Source organism: Alligator mississippiensis, chromosome 12 (assembly GCF_030867095.1).
Source record: "Alligator mississippiensis isolate rAllMis1 chromosome 12, rAllMis1, whole genome shotgun sequence".
Classification (NCBI taxonomy): Eukaryota; Metazoa; Chordata; order Crocodylia; family Alligatoridae; genus Alligator; species Alligator mississippiensis.
In genome coordinates this window covers 3,657,135-3,675,432 of record NC_081835.1, presented here as the reverse complement: position 1 = coordinate 3,675,432, position 18,298 = coordinate 3,657,135, and the positions used below count along the sequence as shown (strand labels likewise).

At 45.9% G+C, this 18,298-nt stretch overlaps 1 protein-coding gene across 1 annotated transcript in view; it reads left to right on the top strand.

Moving 5' to 3' along the window:
- The window catches only part of PRICKLE2 (prickle planar cell polarity protein 2), a 160,849-nt gene that overhangs the window by 37,822 nt on the left and 104,729 nt on the right, over positions 1–18,298 (top strand). The gene's annotated exons all lie outside the window — the stretch shown is intronic.

The window sequence follows — 18,298 nt, the reverse complement described above, 5'->3', positions numbered from 1 at the left end:
CCACTTCTCTATGATTTCTGCCCATGGTTCGGCAGGTTGAGGCAGCATTGACAGCTGTGGGCCTGTGCATGCACGGATAATCGCCCTCCTGTATTACATGAGTTTGACTGACACCTTTGTTGCACAGGGTGAGTTGAAGATATGGAAAGGAAGCCAGGCAGCCAGCTGGTATATGGATTCCTGCAGCTCTGACTGCAGTGTGGTCTTTTTTTAAAGCCCATTAGCACACCGTGGCACGTATTTCCAGATGACACTTCATTTGGAGGAGGGCAAGGCACTTCGTTTGGCAGAAGGAAACGATTCCCAGTGTTGCGTGATACCGAATGCCCTGTGGTAGCCTCTGATCTGTTTAGCAGTGGCTCAGGAAACCTGACGCGCCCTCTTCTTGCTCTAATCCTATTTATACTTTTCTGTACGTCATTTCCCAAACCTGGACAGGACCTTTCTATTTTTGACTAGCAGTGTGTGCAAGGAGAAACCAAGCGAGGTCAGTGGGGTTTATTCCAGCTTGGGTGGAAACCACATCAGATGGCAAGACGGGTGCGAAGATGAGCTGCTCCTCCCAAAAGGGTGCGGAGGCTTCCTTGTGTCGGTGTATTTTGTGCTCCATCACCCCGGTTGCTTTTGCAAGTGCCAGCACTGCCCTCTCCCTTGGGCTGATGGAAAAAGAGTTGCCGTCTTTGTTTCTATCTACCAGTTTTATAGCCAGGTTCCTGGCTTTCGCATTGTTATGCCCCACGATGGGCTAGGGGGAAAAGAAATGGGTTTGCCTTGGGTCTTCATCGGTTCCTTGTAGAGTTCTCCTGCCATGGCATGCATCGGGAATCAGCGCCATTAAAGCAAATGGTGTGTAACGTGGCCTAAGTGAATGAGGAATGGGAGTGCCTGGCCATCACGAGTCGTTAGGTGTTTTATAAGGACCTCTGGCTTATCAAAATGGCTCAATTGCACAGTTCCATCTTCTGTGCGTTTTTTTTAATCATCCCATCGTCTGGCAAACAAATGTGGTTGAATACAGCAGGTACACACAGACGTGAGTCCTCCAGTGCCTTGAGGCTATATCAGGTCAGGGAATGAGCTCGTTTCAAGGCCGGAGTTAGGTTTTGACCTTCGTTTGACTCTCCAATGAGCCACCGCAACGGTCAGCGCCTGCGGGCCCTACATGTGCTTTTATAAAACCTCCCTCTCCTAATCTGTCCGTCGTGTATAGGAACCAGAGCCGCTGGCGTGGGAGTGCAGACCACATTTGAGACGTTACGGTGGCAAGATGCACAGGCTATTGGAGTCGTGTTAGCCCGTCCTTTGGTTGCAGAATACGTTGTGTCGCTGCCGAGCGCTCGGGCTGTTTATCTGTCCCCCCGCCGCCCCCGATCATTGACGTAGCCATGCATTTATTTAGGAGTTAACCCAGGCAGTCTGTTTTAATTGCTTAGACTGCAGCATTGTTGTGCTAAACTCAAGACAGATGGTGCTTCAAGACGGACCACACATGGAGACCTGCAACAATCGGGCTCGCTTGCTCCGCAGGTCCAGAGGAAGGCTGAAAGGACCTGCTTCTTTCTGCTCGGAAGGGGCCCAGTGGAAAATACAAAGGGTGGGAGCTGGCACAGGCTCAGCTCAAGGTTTTCTGGAATGGACTAGAGGAAAATGAAAGGAATCCTGCTGAAAGCGAGTGGGACCCCACGGTGCCCGGCTCGCGCTATTTATTTTTGTACGAGTGTTTACACAGACGCTACCTGGAAGACCGCAGAGCGTTATTCGGCCGTGCGTATGGCTGCTAGCAGGGAGAGCCTTTTGCAAAGAAAAGGGGCAGCTCAGATGAGCAGTGGCATGGCATGGCACAGAGATGCTTCTGTCTAAATATTATTAGCACGCTCCAAACTGGTGCAAGCCAAGAGGCTGTTTCAGGGAAGGGAACCGGTGCGCAGACATGCTCATGCGGCCGGGTGCATGTCGTAGAGAGGCAAGCCGAAGCTTGGTGTTGGGCACTCCAGTTGCCGTAGCTTTTAGTCGGGGGCACGAGGATGGCGGGTGAGTTATGGTAACGACTAACGAAGCAAGGTGCCACGTATCGCCCTAGCACACCAGTTGCTATGCACTGACAAAAGTGCTAACGAGCGACGTGTGAACAGTCTGCCCAGAAAAACAGCCGCTTCCACTTGCATGCTTGGGCTTCACGTGGTAAAGCATCCCCGGAGAGGGTCCATAGTCAAAGCGTGCCTTACCCCGGCCCCCGACGGTTGTGGAGCTAGGACTCCCAGAGCACTGCTGCTCTGGAAACTCCGCCTCCGGAGAAGGAGGTTTTTAAGACCCAGTTAGACAAAGCCTTGGCCGGGAGGATGTAGTTGGGGATGGTCTAGATGTGCGCTAGATGTGACCTCCTGAGGTCCCTTCCAACCCTCATTGTCTATGATTTTGTGAAGACCGTGCCACAGCGAGGGGTTGTGAGCCCTGGGGCATCAGCTAGAACAGACTCTGCAGCCTTCATCGCCTTCCCGGCGGATGGTAATTCCCATTGAGAGAGGCCCAAGGTACTAATTAACTTGTTAACTGCAAGTAGACGACAGGCTATGAGGGCTCAGGGACCGTCCAAGGATCAGCAGAACTGCAAGGATCCTGCACTGGTGAAGCTCCTCTGTCGGGCACAGACCCGCTTAGCAGAGCAGAGCAGCGAATGGGGCAATTGCAGTTTCATCCTGTCCCTCCTGCCACGTTATACTTTGGGTCTTCCAGTTGTTTCTTCTCGTCATCCAGTGCACCCCTGTTCTCCCTTGGTTAGAGATAAGGCTTTCAGGGTGTCGGTGCGTCCATGCCCTACGCTGAGTCCTTCCTCCTAGGTGATAGACACTACTGTAATAAATACAAAGAAGTCATCTGTCCCCAGCCTCAGCCAGTTTCCATCTCGACTAACAGCAAAGCTCCCCTGTTTGCTAGTCACGGGAAAGCGAGGAAGCCCTTGGCTCTGATGGCACAGAACTGCTGAATTGCGTCCTCAAGCTCACAATCCTTCAAATACTTCCTGGTCTTCCCAGATGACCTCAGGCTTTGAACTTGCAGAGACCTCTCGGCAAGGAAAGATGTGAGCCAGAATAAATTTGTCTCTTCTTGTCATGTGCTCCAGGGAAGCGAGGAAAACCTGATGATCTGCGGTTCTCCGGGCTGCTCGGAGATCTGCTAAAATGCATCCATATGAAAGTGGAAGAGTTGGGCAAAGGCTTTTGGGAAGCTCTTCTTGTCTCTCGCACAGAAATGTTGTTGGAAGTAGAAGCAAGGGAGCTGTGATTACCTCGTTCAATGGAATCGAGTTATCTCAAGCTCTGCTTCTCAGCTAAGTGGTAGATAATGCCAAAAAAAGAAAAAAAACCCTCCAAAAAAGAGCAAACGCTGTAGATTTGGGGATGATTAGCATGTAAAGCACTCCATAAAAAAACTAAAAGAAGCCTTGTGAAACGCAGGAAAATTAGCACCGAGAGCTGAAGCAGACCTATCGGGTTATCTTATCCATCTTCCTGACAGCTTTATGTTCTCAAATGCTTTGTCTAGTCTTGTTGAGAATGACTCAAGCAGTGGTTTCTCCATCCAGTCTAGAATTAAATGACTCAAGGCTTCTACCGGTTCCCTCGTATGCAATTTCATTGTCTAATAGACCTCAGTGCTTAAGAAATTACTCTGTCGACATTTTTGCTCGGTCTGTTTCATCCTGTCACTCCTACTGCATTATACCCTCGCGCCACCCTAAGCATTTCCTTTCATCCTCTATGCTTACGGCCCTCAAATACATAGATGCGAAGTGTAGGAGAAGAGCTACTGTATTTCTCTTAGGTGGGTTCAAGCACTATAAGTTCTTTTCATTTATAGAATCGGAGAAAATGAGGGTTGGGAGGGACCTCGGGGGGTCACATCTAGTCCAACCCCCTGCCCCAAGCAGGACCAGCCCCAACTCCATCCCAGGAAAGCCCATGGGGTCCATTTGACTAAACACTATCTGCACATATGAGGAAACAAAAAACGAAAGAAGGTGCTGTGTTCAGGAAAAAGGATGCTAAGCAAGGGTCTCTTCTGCCTCGTTGCTGGAGGCTGAGCAACTACTAGCTGAAGATCCCGTGGCACTTCATGCGAGGTCTCTGCAAAAGGGAGCCTGACAGGTAAAGCTGCCCGTGAGGTATCACTGGGTGCGTCTACACAAGACACTTGATGTGCAGTAGCCTAATACCACTGTGCAGTAGCGTGCCGGGCAAGAACTACGCTAATAAGCTACTGCGCAGTAGTATTAGGCTACTGCACAGTGAGCATCACTAATAAATCATGCTACTGCGCAGTAATTGTAGTTACTGCACATTTAGTTTAGTACTTCATTAAGCAAGTACTAAATGAAATGTGCAGTTATTACTGCGCATTAATGAACTTGTAGACGCGCCCTCGAGTACAAAATGGAAGGTGTCTCCTGCACAAAGCTTGCTGCAGCCTCGGGGCCACCGTCACAGCCTTTAACTTACGGCTTGGCTTTGTAGCGTAGTGTGAGATGCCTGGAGTATCACTTGCCAAATAGGAAATAAAAAATGTGACCCTCAGATGTTTGCTTTCCTGCAGTCAAGATACTAGTGTGTACATTTTTTATGAAGCATTTTATCTAGCAGTTTTTCTCTCAAGGATATTCTTTTTTTTTTTTTTTTTTTTAAGTTGATTTTCCACATCACCTTATTTTTATAATTGCATCATGTTTGCTGATTCTGGCTTATGCATTTGTAACATCTGAATGTTGTAACTTCAGGGCAGTCAGCCTTTCTGGGGAGATCGCATTAAATAACTACCGCGCAGAGGAAGAAATCCAGGCACTTAATTAGTTTGGGCTCAGGCTGGGTGACAAAGCGAGGTATGGTAGGTTTATCTGTGGAGTTGCACTTTCCACTTTGAGCACTGGAGCCCACAGGCAGGGAGAGAGGAGGTTAAATAATTTTCCTCTGTTCCCACTCGGTTTGCCTGGAAAATGAAAAGGAAGAGAAGTGTGGAGCTGGGGCGTAATTTAAGTTTTGAAACCTAAAAGAGAATGCCGTGGATGGTTTGTCTTCTGCCGAAATGCCGTATTTGCAATGGATCAGGTTATCTAGATCCCATGCCAAATTCATTTGATGGGTCCTCGGTCTTTCAAGCTGTTCTTGAAATAAACGGGTGTGATTCTAATCTCGCTCGTGCCAAAATAAATGAGAAGAAGCTCCGCTGAGATGAGGGGATTCGCGCTGGCGTAAAACCAGCGCCAACTGAATGGAGCAATGGTCTCAAGTTGTAGCGAGGGAACTTGAGGTTGGATATTATGAAAAACCTTCTCCTTAGGAGGGTGGTGAAGCACTGGAACAGGTTACACCTAGAGAGGTGGTGGAGTCTCCATCCTTGAGGTTTTTAAGGCCTGGCTTGACAAAGCCTTGGCTGGGATGATGTAGTTGGGGCTGGTGGGGGTTGGACTAGATGTGACCTCCTGAGGTCCCTGCCAATCCTCCGTTTCTATGATTTTATGAAAGAGCTCAAGCCTAGAAGGTCTATAGTGGATATGAAGTCTATGCCTCAGGTGTCCTCTACCTGCAATAGGGAAAAGAGCAGTTCTCCGATCAGGCAAGGCTCTTTGGGTAGATATGGTATCTTTTATTAGACTGACTAAATAGTTGGGAAAAAAAGCTCTTTGCAAGCTTTCAGACTTGCAAAGAACTTTTTTTTCCAACTGTTTAGTCGGTCTAATAAAAGATACCACATCTACCCAAAGAGCCTTGCCTTTCTCAGAGCAAGCATTTGGGTTCATTTGTTGTAAGAAGAGTATCGGGAACCTTCGGGAAAAAGTCTGGCTGTTCTCCCCCGCCCGCCCTCCTCCCACGCTGTTTATTGCACGGCCCTTCCCTCTTCGAGATGTGTTGGAATAGATCTTTCTCAGGCAGGAGGTAGCTGTTGCGATCCTGTGAAAACCACCACCAGGCTAATTTTTCTTCTTTTAAAGAGAAGTAATTTTAATGAATAATTTAAAACATTCTCTTGAAACATTTTGTAACCAAAGAAACAGCACCACGAATTAAGAGCGAAGGAATTAGGAGTGATTTCCTAAGTAAAGCACAGCTTGTCCAGTGTTTAAAATAACTTCTTCTTCTTTTCTTTTTTTTCCCCCCCACAAAGAAGTGTTTTTAAAAAGCTCCCAACCTTGTTTCAGTGGCTTGGTCAACCAGTCTGGGAGCACTTTTATGTTTTCCCTTGTACCAGAGCAGCTTTGATTAGTGCTACAACTTGGTTGCTGTACTGACTTCCAGCATAAGACCTTGGCTGTCGCGTTACAAGCTCGGAGCAGTCTTTGCGCCGGGATTTCGGATGCAGAGGGCTCTGGCTGTTGTTATGAAGCTCAGCCGTTTGCCCAGCATCACCCGGACCTCCCTGCACAGTGCTTTTGCTTACAACTTGTGGCCTTTCCAGAACACAAGAGAATTGATGGAAGCTGCTTTTCCATCTCCAGCAAACTGAATGGTGGGGCCCACACTTGCAAGCCATGTGAAACCAGGTCTGTTCCAGCCTACACCCATTTTTTTCACAGGCAGCTCTACTGAACCCAGTGAAATTATTTCTGACATTATATTGGAAATGAGTGCAAAATGAGATCCTTTGCTCTTTTATTTTGGTTGCTTTTTTTCATGTTCTTGCTTTGATAAAGCAGGTTAGTAAAGATCTCTCCCAGGGCTCAGACAGCTCCCTGTGTCCGCAGCACTCCACGCTGCGCCGTTACCAAATTGTACTTGGAAATAGTCAGAAGTGGACTCCGTTTTCACAGCTCTTGCCTCTCAGAAGTTGCACATAAACCGGTGTAAGTGATCAGAAACCGGTTCAAATCTGTAACACAACGGAAGTTCAGTGCACAGAAACCGCTTTCAAAATGGCTGAAACTGGTTTAAGATAAACTTGGATGGATGTGGTGTCAGACTGAACTGATTTAGGTTAAATTGGTTTATTGAGCTTCTGTCCCAGATCCCGTCCAGATTCAGGTTAACTCATAGTCCCCCAGCATCCCAGGATGCTTTGCACCTACCCTGCAAAGCTTCCCTTACAGGGTGGGTGGGCTAACCTTGGCCCAAACTGTCTGCTCCATCCAGGCCATGCTCTAGTGCCCCCTGGCATCTGGCCTGGGCCACTGCAGGCATGTCACTGCATTTCTGGGATCAGAAGTGAATGTCTGTTCACTTGCTTATCGGCTCAGTCTACGCAGCTTAGACTAAACTGCAAAGATTGAATTGATTCAGCCTCAGACATTTTGACTGTCTGTGTTTAGCCACGGAGTAGCTCCAAGGGTAGGCTTGTTGATGTTTATGGAGAAAATTCATTTAAATTAAATGTATAAATAAAGAACTGAACTCTGCAAAGCACACATAAGAAAAAGAACCTGGGTCTAATATTAGGCTGATGACAATCAGCAGAATCAGTGTCTGGGTTGCTTTTTTTTTTTTCTCTTTTGGGGGATTTTTTTTAGTATCATTGCTCTTCTTAAGAGGCTGATCCTGTATTCATGGCAGTTGAGAATGGCGACACTCCTGTTGACTTCCATGCATGCTGGTTTTGGCCCTAAATGACTGACATTACCTCCAAATCTTGTTGAACCTTTCTGTAAAGCACTGGCAAGCAGGAGACTCTCAGCAGCACTGTGAACAATATGTCAAGGCAAACTAAACAGTTTCTTAATAACCTCTCCATCACCTTGCAGAGCGCTGTTTTTCTCCAAGTATCGCTTTCTCAAGACACGAGTGCCATTATTTGCTCTGGGAATCTTACCAGAATGGTTTATTAGCAAGATCTTGATGGTGCAGTGTGATTAAACAATGTTTCTTTAATTGCAGGAATTTGTTTGGCCACTTTCAAATGGGTTTAACGGTCGAGTTTCACATTTCAATAACTAGAAACATTTCTCCCATGCACATCCTAATTATGTTTTCCCTCGGGCTCGGCACTGGTGTTGTTGACACTGGGCGTGTGCTCCGAGTTGCATACAAGAATATTCCCAAAACTAAAAAAATCCCAAGATTTTTGGCAGCGAAGGTCTGAGCAAAGGCTGTGACTGTATCCATGCTGTCTGGAGGGTTAGTGGGAGGGTTTGGCAGCTCACACAGCAAGGTGCAGTAATACTCCTTTAATCTCCTCTCGTCTGAGCTGAAAAGAAACAGAATCTGTTCTCCTGAGCCTGAAAATGCCAAATCTAAATATTTATTTCTGTGAGCAGTAAATTCATAATTGCAATGAAACTGTTACGTTGTTCCTTTTTAGAAACCACAGCATGTTTACAGGGTAGCTTTTGCTCTAAGCTTTGTCAGAACAAAAGCTACAAACTGAATATATATTAAAAAAGAGAGAGAGCGCCTTCTGCAATCTCTATCCTTGAGTGGTGTGGTCCCATCTGGAAATCATTCATTCAAACATACGTTGTACACAATAGATCGCTATTTTGCTGTTTAATATGAGCCTTGGTCCCCAGAGCATACAGTATATCCACACGCTGGATGTATTTCTTATCATCTATGTGGCCTCATTAATGCTGCACAAACTGGCCTTGCAAGCGGCGCGTTCTCTCTCTTTTTCTTCTGGTCAGGCTAAGTATCATTCCTTGTAACAAAAAAGAAATGTGGGCCAAATTTTCGGGGGATAGGAACCCAGGTGTGGTTGTGTTCACAGGACTATGAGCTATCAACTTGCAGTTAAATTTTGACTGTATTTTCTGAAACACGGACCAGACAGATTACTTTCCTAAATAAATTAAAAGGGGGGCAGGGGTGAGAGGGATGGAAAGAAAACTCCTAGGCTGCTGGGTGACGGTGGCTCAGTTCGAGAGGTAGTTACTAGTTAGCCGTGTTAGTCTGATGTCAGTCAGAAGACAGGGTAGATTTGCACCTTTATCAACTAACTAAATAACACACACACACACACACACACACACACACTACATATATATATGTGCATGTGTATTATTTATATATATATATTATACACACATATATATTACATATGTGTGTGTATTTTTTATATATATATGTATATATATAAAAATTATACATGTGCGTACACATATGTGTGTGTGTGTGTGTGTATACACACATGCTTTTGTGGGCTGATGCTCACAACTGCTGCAAAGTGGCTTTCTTAGTCTTCGTGAGATCTATGAATGTGTTGAATCTGCACGTGTGAATGTTATTTTCTGTTGAATCTGCTGATGTTAATGCATGTAAAGTTTTACTTTCTTTGCAATATATTCTGTGTGTGCCAGTCTGGCAGCGCTCTTTCCTACGTTGGTGGCTGGACTCATTCGTGAATGCCTTGGACAAGCATAATCATATGCAGCCTCGTGTCCTCCGGGTCGTCCGTCACACCTAGCAAAGCTCCAGTTCGAGAGCGCTGCCTGTAATTGCTGAACGGGCATCCCGTACTTTTAATTCTCTGCTCCAGAGTCTCAACTGGTAGAAATCAGCAAGTTTTCCAAAAGGGAAAAAGGAAAATGTTTCATGGAAAATTATCATTGCAATTTTTTTATTTTTTTTTAAATTGAAATATGAAAAAATTCAAACCAAATGAAACCTTTTAGTCCCACGTGCCAATCTCCTCCCCCAGGATTTAGAGAAGCTGACCATTTGCAACAGGCATCACAACATGTAGCAGTGCTGATAACATCGGTGAATCCCAGTCCCCTTTTACCATCTTGGAGATGACTTACACAAGTAAAGTTGCTTGCCGAATCGGGCTCCTGCATCGTAAGCTAACCGGGGCAAGGACCTCGTGTGAATTTCTTGGCTCGGCCGAAATCGGGGAGAATTTTTTTGCAATGGTGGGGCCAGGATTTCACTTTTTCTCTTTTGTTTTCCCATCAGCTATTCTGGACACCCCTGGAACCATAGAAACAGCAACACTAAACGGCCTCCTCTAATTGAAGGCAGACCAGCGTGGTTATTTTGTGATTTGAGCACTGTAATTACAGAGCTTTCTTGTAATGAGAACTTGGTATCTGCATCGGCTGCGTTTCCCACATTAGCACTAACCACCTTCCACTAAACCTGGGATACGTACATATTGGATAGTGCAGTTTAAATCTATTAGGGGCATTTTCAGTTTGTATTCAAATTCCCTTTGACAATTATGTTAGGAAGAGAATTAAAGGAGCTCTCAGTTTCTTAGGAAAAAAGGCATAAACTTTACTACAGATAAGTGATCTATCGTTGTAATTGTATCCCGTTGGAGACTGAATGCTCCCATATTGTACGCTGGCTTACTGCATTGCATTCACAGCGTCAGCTGCGTGTTGTAGCTGAAGAGGTACAAGCATCACATCCCTGCACTAAAACAAGCTGCATAAATAATTTGCTTTTTTTTTCCCTGATGTGATGATGCCCTCAATGCCTCCTTGCTGTGGCTAACCTTGATTTCTGGTATGTGGTAATATGCTCTTGCACTAGACTTATTCAAAGAGCAGAAATCTTTTAATTGAAACGTAAATCACCAAAAATATCCTTGTTGTTTTGGGTTTGCTTAGTTCAAAGCAGAAGTCCTGTCTGAATGTTCATGTTCTCCACAGTGCTGAGAAGACAAATCTGCTCGAAGGAGTAGGGATAGACCGAAAATATTTTTTTCCTATCTTGGCTTGACAAAGCATTGGGCGAATCGATAGCAAGTTTTGCTTATCGCTGCTCCAGGTGAAGCAGCATTGCTCTGCTCATTGCAACAGAAATATGGTTTGTGGCGTGCAGGTCCCATCCACCCGAATCCTAGGAGGCTTCAGAATAAGTTACGTGGGGAGAAACATTTATTTTTTTCCCCCAGATTCACATGTCCTGAAATGCTGATGAGAACATTTGTGCCTTTCAGTCCAGAGCTTATGATTTGCACCTACCACAAAATGTGTCGAGCCCCACCGTGGCCCGGGGACTCAGTGGACAGGCCAGACATTGCATCCTCATGGAGAAGAAATGGCTCTTCCCACCCTAGCAACTCTCCCTTCGAGGCAGAGATTGGGGAGGGAGGGCAGACTGGGACAACGTGCAGTGCTGCTAACCCATTCTGTGGTTAAAATTTGGGGTAGAGACTCCACAATTGTCAGTCCAGCTCTTGACGCTTACGTAATGCTTTGCCCCTTGGAAGTATGAAGAGCTGAATATTTGAAGGCACATCACAAGTATTTTAACAGGTTTCCCTCGGTGTGCGCATATAGCTGGTTTTTAGGTCTGTCTGCTGGAGACATACCAGTATAAGCTGAATCAATGCACGTTCACACACCTACACTCGCACAAAATGCAAGTGGCATTAGGTTGTCTAATAGAGAGTGATGTGCCTTTGAAGTTCTGGGAAATGAGATCCTCTGAAGCTAATTTGTGAGTCTCCAGCTTTACTAAAGTTGTGTGACCCTGGCCAAATAAGCCCTGTGATCACCCTGTGTGTATATGCAAACTCTTATTATTTTCCTGCAGTTGCTTTGAACGGGCAGGGCACCGCCATGTTATTGCAGGCATGTACTGCCATCGCTCCTAAAAGGTATCCGTCATTGTGAAATGGAGCTGCTATAATTGAAACAATCCATCTACTGCACGGCACTAGCGCACATTGTGCTTGTCTGTGGCCATGGCCTTGGGATTTCTGTGTGTTGAGATGGATGGCGAGCAAGGTGATTGGTAGAAGGAGGCCCAGTATCTAAAACACTAAGGACACCCTATAAGACCTTGGACGCATGCTACTTTTGCAGCACTATGTCTGCCCTTATAGTGCTACGGGAAGCAAATGTGCACGTGCCCAGTGCCACAAAGATGATGGATCCAATCTGAAAAAATTCTTGTTTCAAATAGGAACTTCTTGATAACACCGTGTAGCAGTGTCCCCTTGCCTGTGTGTTCCTGCTGTCTCCATTTTGCATTGCGTTTTGTCCATTTGGGGGACAAATCGTCCTTCCTCTGGCAGAAAACTAGCCACATAGATGTTCTCCAGCAAGGTCTCACCACTCAGCCCCCATGGAGAGACCGAGCTTTGATGAACTCCCTCTCTATACTCATACTCTAGCTTCATTTGCAGGCTGCATCCCGTCAACCCAGCTGCAAAGGTCACCTGGTCATTCAGGGTGGGAGTCAATGGCAGCCAGATGGTATCCGAGCCCCATCACTCCCAGGTGTCCCACAAAAATTGGCATGCTCCAACCATGTGCTGTTGGGTTCAGGCAACACCTTTGACCTCTTTGCTGCTTGCAAGATCCTGGAAAACTATTTAAAAAACGCTTTGTCCTTGTTGTATCCCAGCAAGCTCTTAGCTTGATGCACACAGCAGTCTGGAAAAAAAACCTATCCCTCTCTTCCTTTGGGTCTGATCTTCAGCTAGGTTTGCAGGGAAATGCGGAGTAATTTCTCAAGCGCAGCTATGCCCATTGGTATCAGGTGAAGATCTGGATCAACAACCCAGCAAGAGTGTAAAATTGTAAAACGACCTATCGTTCATTTAACATGATCCGGATCTTTTATTTAGCCATTGCTTAAACCTTGAGAAGCCTGAAATTGAACTTGGGGAGGCTCGGCCGTTCAGTTGGCTTTGGTTTCTCCTTTGGGATCCAGCACTCAATCCTAAACGCTAACCAGCAACCCTAAAGTGTGTGCCCCCACCCTTACAGACTTACAAGGAGACACGAAGGTCATCTTGGCTGGAAATAGCTGCGTGTGTGTGCGCGTATTTTAAATCAGCACATGGGTTTGTTGGTACAAATCCACTTGTCCCCATGCCACGTTTTCAATCACTTTAGCATACGTGTCACGGAAGATGGAAAGACCAGGGTTAGTGTCACGCGGAGCACGCCCTTTAATGGTTCAGCTTGAATTGTTTTATTTGTAGCTTTGCCTGCTGACTGGCATTGGGGCAGTGACAATCTGGGTATTTTATGGAGTCCAGTCGTTTTGAATATGGAAGTAGATATCAAAGAATATTTTCATAATTTTCAAAGGAACACTTTCCACTGTTTATACTTCCTCCTCAGCATCTTGGAAATGAAATCTATTTCCAAACACATTCTGCTGTTAACAAGTGGTCCAAGAGTGGTGGTATGAATTAGGACCGTTTTCTTAATTGAAAACAAAACATAAATGGCTTTGTTGAGAGAAATGCTTTACAGACCCGCACATCTGCGATTCCCATTTGTGTGCACAGCCGTGCAAATTATACATAGTTATAAAGAAACCTTTGCATGTACTGCTGTGAATGACTATGTAAATGTGACCCACAAGACTCACTGAGGACTTGCAAGGACAAATGACGTGCGTGTCTCATCTCCTTAGCTTGCCACTGGGCAGAAAGCCCTGCTCACTGGCTTCCTTTCTACACAAGGTGCATGTGAACACGGCATGTATCCAGTGTAGACTATTAGGTGTGAACAGCTGTACTGTCAGAAACGACCCTGAGCTCCTAAGAATCGCACTAGTTATGTGCCAAAAATGACTGTGCAATAATTTTTAGGCAATGGCACAAGCAGTTTAGTGGTGCATGCACGAGACTCTGTGGTGGTGGCACAGACTTACCCAAAATGGCATAGACTAACCCAAAGCAGTCAAGCAGGTGCAAAGGTGCGTGCAAGTTGGCACCTGCTTGACTGCCTTGCCAGAATCTGCTGAGCAGGTTTCCACATGTGGGCCCCAGCTGGGCACTGATGCACGCAAGCTGTGCTCGCTTCCCTGTATACACCTAAATGCAGGATCTGGCCCGTGCATCACTTCTCAGCATCGAGTGGGCTAAGATTGAGTGTAGGAAGTATCTGAAGAGTCTGGGATGGAGGATGCTCACCTGTAGTACCTGGGGGTGTCCAAATCAGGCTTGGGCCTAAACGTAGGATGCCTGCCAATGGGTTTGGGAGTATCCAAATCCCAGGGTGAGAGGCTGGGATGGAGGATGCTCGCTGATCGTAGCACCGTACATGGTGTTTAGAGCGATTGAACTGTGCTTGCTCAGTCGATACGGTTTGTGGGACAATTGAGCTCTGCTCCATCGATACGATTTGGAACTGGTTTGACCAGGAACACAAAATATATTAAGAAAAATAAGGAAAAAAAATCTGGCCCATGCAATGCTCTCTTTGTACGTGCCCTCACCCAAGTGGGGAAACGTCGGCCTTTTTCTACTGTGCGGATGTGGATTTGCAAAGCTGTGCTGGTTTCCTACCATTCGCTGCATTTGAAAAGGATTTTGCAAGAGAGTTAAGCGCCCAGCAGAGATTTACGGTTGAAATCTGTGGTCTTTCAAGGTTCCCCAGCAGGGGCTGGCTTTAGGATCCTCCTCGTATATCTATATTTATTCCAGGAGGAACTCTCTCCCGCTAGCTTCCATTAACCAATTGTTCAGACTTCCCCGAGTGCTGGTAAAAGGTGCATTTTGTAACGTGTGCTGCAGATTGTCTCTGGGTGTGCTCCTGCATGGCAGCTGGATAAATGAAGCTACTTCTGAGGCTTCATCCCAAAATGGCCCTGACTTAATGAACCTCCTGGCTCATTCCTGTATTAAGTAGCTTGACTCTATCCCAGCTGAGCGAAGGAAAATGCCAGTCAATGGAGGGCATAATAATTTTACTCGTAATTCCCAGAGTAATGATTGAGTGCAGAGGGGAAGAATGCTTTCTGCTGGCAGTCACTGCAGCATAAGGACACATTCCCACAGCCTGGATGCAGAGAGTTGATTTGCACCCTGACGCATGAGGATTTCTATCCTTTTTCAAAACTCCTCGCTATCCATATAAACACCCTTTGCAAGTAAGGACGTGGCCTCGGTGCTAATTAGTTGCAGTCGCTGATCCAGTACAATCATTTTTCTGCATCCAAACACCCTGCTTGCTTCTCCCAGTCACTGCTGCACGGTGCTCATGGAGCTGGCGAGGGCTTTCTGCAGGCCACCACCGTTTTCAATCCCGAATGCTTCTCAGGGCTCGTATTTGGTGCTAATAATACACAAGTTGACTCGCACACGTCTAGCGTGTCTCTTGCTTCCCTGCCGTGAGAACGGTGCGGCGTTTTGTGAGCCTTAACAAGCAGATTTAGCTGGTCTCGCTTATCTGTTCCAAGGACCGAATTAAAAGTCTCTCTCCCTGTTTCTAGTCCAGAGAAGCGCAATATCAGGAGAACGTGTCTTAGATTAGAGTTGTTGCAACGAACAGCATCTTCCAGCGGATCTCTGGGGCTTTGCTTGGAGATAGGGAGGAAATTATCTGCAGTGATTTTAATATTTCATGAAATACTTGCAAAATGCTGGTTTTCTGGGCGGATGAATGCAGAAGCTATCAAACTTATTCGTGTCATTTTAGCACCAGTGTGTAGGGCACGGTGGACTCTGTAGATTGCTATCATTTGAAGATTGGCATCAACTGTGATTAAGGATTTGGAGAGGGGACATCTTATTCATCCCCAGGCTTTTGAGGTGACACTTCAGTGATGGGCTGGGTCCGTACCATCAAGCAAGCGTTATGTGATTTTAATAAGCATTGTAGATGTCATGGCTAGAAAACCGGTACGGGGCAGTATGTTTTCGGGGCGAAATCCACATCTTCCTAGCAAGGACAAAGCTCTCATCTCTGGAGGGTATGCATGTACCCTATCTGATTAGGCTAGGGAGACGTTGCCCTAAATACCCCCTTACTCCTTCTCTAGGTGCCCCTAATTATGAAAGCAAGTTGTGTAACCACAGTTTGGCACTTAGCTGGTGCAGCTCTTGGGCTCGGGTGTGCCCGTTGGAGCGGCCATGTTGCATTTTTTTTCAGCAGGAGCAAATGGGAGGGAGGGGGTTTTGGTGGCATCACTCCCCAAACGGTGCTGGCTGCCATGTCAACTCGTCCTCGGTGCGTAGCCCGGGCTTGCATTGGAAGGTGGCAGGGGAGCAGGGCGGGCACGTGCAGCCTTTGCTGGAGTCGTACAGTGAGCTCATCTGGGCCCTCGCAACACTACCTGGAGCGTATTCGCAGTATAGCACAGCGGGGTTTTAGGGGTTGTAAGAGCAATGGAGATGCACAGTACTGTACACTCTTACACACACTTTCTGTACACATGCACTCTCACTACCATGCATACTCTCTTTTCCTATACACACGTTTTCTACACAAGCGCACACGCTCTCTACACATGCACACACACTCTTTCTGTACACACACACATTCTCTACACACACACACACACACACACACACACACACACACACACTTTCTCTTTCTCCACATGCGCACACTCTCTTTCTCTACACGTGGCAACACTTTCTCTACACATGCATACTCGCTCTCTTTCTCTACACATGCACACACACACGTGCACACAATTCTTTCTCTACACCCACATGCACATACACACTTTTTTTCTACACACACATACACACAAACATTTTCTTTCTCTACACGTGTGCACACACACTTTCTCTCTCTGTGCATTAGCAATAAAGCACAGTTGACCCTTTTAGGGTTTGTAAGAGCAATGGAGATGCACAGTCACATGTATTCTCTTTCTACACGCACACATTCCCACACACACTCACTCTCTTTCCACGTGCACATACAGACATTCTTTTTATACACACATACACCCACACACACTCACTCTTTCTCTATCTTTTTACATGTGCACGCACACAAGTTCTTTTTCTATACACACACACACACATACCCACCCACATGCACACATTCACTCTCTCTCTTTACACGTGCACATACAGACACTCTCTTTTTTATACACACATACATTCGCACATACTCTTTCTCTTTTTACATGCGCAGACACACTCTCTTTTTCTGTACACACACACTTTACACTTGCATATACAGACATTCTTTTTTACACACACACACCCACACACACTCACTCTTTCTCTCTTTTTACATGTGCATACACACGCTCTTTTTCTATACACACACACACTCATTCTCTCTTTACACGTGCACATACAGATGCATTCTTTCTTTACACACACGTACACCCACACGCACGCACTCTTTTTCTCTCTTTTTACATGCGCACATACACACACTCTTTTTCTGCGCGCGCGCGCACACACACACACACACACACACAATCAGTCTCTCAGTTCCTTAAGCACTATGCCAGACCGTATTGCTGATGTGGTGTTGTGCTAGCTTTTTTGTTCCTCAAGTTGCATCTGTGGTTTCTGGGCAGCCTGATTTGTGTCAGGTTTTCCACCCTTGTGCAGAAACCTCCTCCCTGCCGTGTGGTAAAACCTAATTCAGCTGCTGTTAAATAACTCGACTGAATTACCCTGCGTTCTTGCCCTGTTGCTGACATGAGCACTCTTGACAATACCAGTAAAACTCACTTTCCTCGCTTGCCGCACTAATGAGCCATCTTGAGTTCCTATATTAAATCCATCTACAGGATTTTTTTCAGCCACCAGCAACCCTTTCTCAGCAACCCTTTTAAAAATAGTAGCTCACGTCTGAGCAGAATAACGCTCCCTTGCTTCTGCCCGTCAGAAGTCCTGCTTGCCAATTGTGCGGTCGGTGTTGTGTTACTGGGGAAACGTTTTTTAGAAACCTTTGTGCCCGCGGAGGAGCTGTATGATGTCGGGGTCTCCTGTCACTTGTGCCCGTCGTGACGGCTCTCGTATTAGTTCTCATCACCAATGGCTTTCGTCCTTTCCTTTATGATGCCTTTATTCCTAAATGCGCTTCATCTACGGGAAAGTGCAATCCCATTCAGTTTAGGAATTACTGCGTGAAATCCTGTCTCTCTTTTGTAGGAGGTAAGAGTAGATGTGGTCTCTTCTAGCCCTAAAATCTACAAGCTACCTTTTCTTTAATTTGGAAAAACCTACGGAAACTATTCTGGGCGCATCTACGCATGACACTTATTGCGTGCAGTAGCCTAATAACCAGGGATCCTAGTTGTCTCTGATTAAAAAAAAAAAAATCCCCAATTTCCAGATTAAAAAAGTAACCCAAAATCCACATTTTCCCATGATTAAAATGAGACATCACTAATATATATCTGTATATATAGCGGTGTTTCATTTTAATCATGGGAAAATATGGATTTTCGGTTACTTTTATCCGGAAACTGGAGATTTCTTTTTTATCGGAGAAAACCAGGATCCCTGCTAATAGCACTGCATGCTGGTCAAAACCTGTGCTAATACGCTGCTGTGCATTATTAGGCTATGGTGCAGCAAGCGTGACAAAAAACCTGTCCACCGGTGCTACTGCACAGTAACTATAGTTACTGCACATTTAGTTAATACTTCATTAAGTACTAAATTAAATGCGCAGTAACTGCTGTGCATTAGTGAATGTGTAGACACG